The 1,735-nt window shown below is 66.8% G+C and overlaps 1 non-coding gene across 1 annotated transcript; it reads right to left on the bottom strand.

Annotated features, from left to right (window-relative positions):
• Window positions 1-519: 519 nt before the first annotated feature.
• On the bottom strand, window positions 520-638 carry LOC142006776 (5S ribosomal RNA). The gene has a single exon (XR_012643815.1). It is a non-coding gene; the product is annotated as a 5S ribosomal RNA (ribosomal RNA).
• Between the last annotated feature and the right edge of the window lie 1,097 nt (window positions 639-1,735).

Raw genomic sequence — 1,735 nt, 5'->3', positions numbered from 1 at the left:
TCCACAACCGGGACCCAGGGCCTTCCCCGCTCTCAACAACCTCCCCCCACGGTCCCCCTCCACCGGGCTTAATAGTCCACAACCGAGACCCAGGGCCTTCCCCGCTCTCAACAACCTCCACCCACGGTCCCCCAAGACGCACGTTCCAAGCCTTAACCCTCAGACCATCCACCCCCCGGGCGGGACCCCACACCCACCTGACCCCAACTCACTCCCACCAAAAACACCACCACCGCCACCGCCTCAACGGCCTGCCCCACCCAGCACTCCCACACACACACCTGCCCCACCAACGCTCCACACACGCTTTCTTCCCTCTCCCCGACCCGACCCAAGCCATCGCACCGCACCGGGTGAGGGCCTAAGCTTCCTCGCCCGCCCCCCCGCCCCCGACACGCAGGCAGGCAGAGGGAAAGGCCTCAGCGCCCCCCAGGACCGTCGCGCCGCCTTGGCCTCACGGCTTCCCTGCTCCCGCACGGCAGACACACGCCCCGCTCTACCCCCGCTGGGGCCAAAAGCTGCCTACGGCACCTGGGATTCCCAGGCGGTCACCCATCCAGGTACTAGCCAGGCCCGGGACGGTTTACCTTCCGAGATCGGACGAGATCGGGGGCATTCGGTCCGGTATGGCCGTAGGCCCCCGCCTCCCCGGGCTTTAGCGTCAGCAGCCTGGCCTCAGTCAGCCGGGCCCAAACAATTAACCCGGAGGCCGGGCCGAGGGAAAACTTCCTCCGAGCCGGCCCAAGGGGAAGGGAGGACGAGGACGCCGGGCCCGGGAGGTGACAGGACGTGCACGTCAGACCCGGGAAGCTGTGCGCCCCGAGGTTAACCCCCGGGCCGGGGCGGGGAGAGAAAAATGTTCTAAGTCCGGTAGGGACAGCAGGTCAACCCCGGTCCGAGGCGGGGAGAGAAATTTTCCAAGTCCGGCAGGGACAGCAGGTCAACCCCGGCCGCCGTAGCAGAGGTTGACCTGGTGTCCGATTCGCTCCCCGGGCACCAGGTCAACCTCGGGCGCTTTAGCGGAGGTTGACCTGGTGTCCGATTCGCTCCCCGGGCACCAGGTCAACCTCGGGCGCCTTAGCAGAGGTTGACCTGGTGTCCGATTCGCTCCCCGGGCACCAGGTAAACCGTGGCCGCTTTCAGCGGAGGTTGACCTGGTGGCCGATCCCCTCCTCGGGCTCCAAGTCCGGCAGGGACAGCAGGTGAACCCCGGCCGCTTTAGCAGAGGTTGACCTGGTGTCCGATTCGCTCCCCGGGCACCAGGTAAACCGTGGCCGCTTTCAGCGGAGGTTGACCTGGTGGCCGATCCCCTCCTCGGGCTCCAAGTCCGGCAGGGACAGCAGGTCAACCCCGGCCGCTTTAGCAGAGGTTGACCTGGTGTCCGATTCGCTCCCCGGGCACCAGGTAAACCGTGGCCGCTTTCAGCGGAGGTTGACCTGGTGGCCGATCCCCTCCTCGGGCTCCAAGTCCGGCAGGGACAACAGGTCAACCCCGGTTCCGGGCGGGGAGAGAAAAATTTTCTAAGTCCGGCAGGGACAGCAGGTCAACCCCGGCCGCCGTAGCAGAGGTTGACCTGGTGTCCGATTCGCTCCCCGGGCACCAGGTCAACCTCGGGCGCCTTAGCAGAGGTTGACCTGGTGTCCGATTCGCTCCCCGGGCACCAGGTAAACCGTGGCCGCTTTCAGCGGAGGTTGACCTGGTGGCCGATCCCCTCCTCGGGCTCCAAGTCCGGCAG

This window comes from Carettochelys insculpta, unplaced genomic scaffold (genome assembly GCF_033958435.1).
Source record: "Carettochelys insculpta isolate YL-2023 unplaced genomic scaffold, ASM3395843v1 scaffold_0130, whole genome shotgun sequence".
NCBI classification, from domain to species: domain Eukaryota; kingdom Metazoa; phylum Chordata; order Testudines; family Carettochelyidae; genus Carettochelys; species Carettochelys insculpta.
This window is presented reverse-complemented; position numbering and strand designations above follow the sequence as displayed.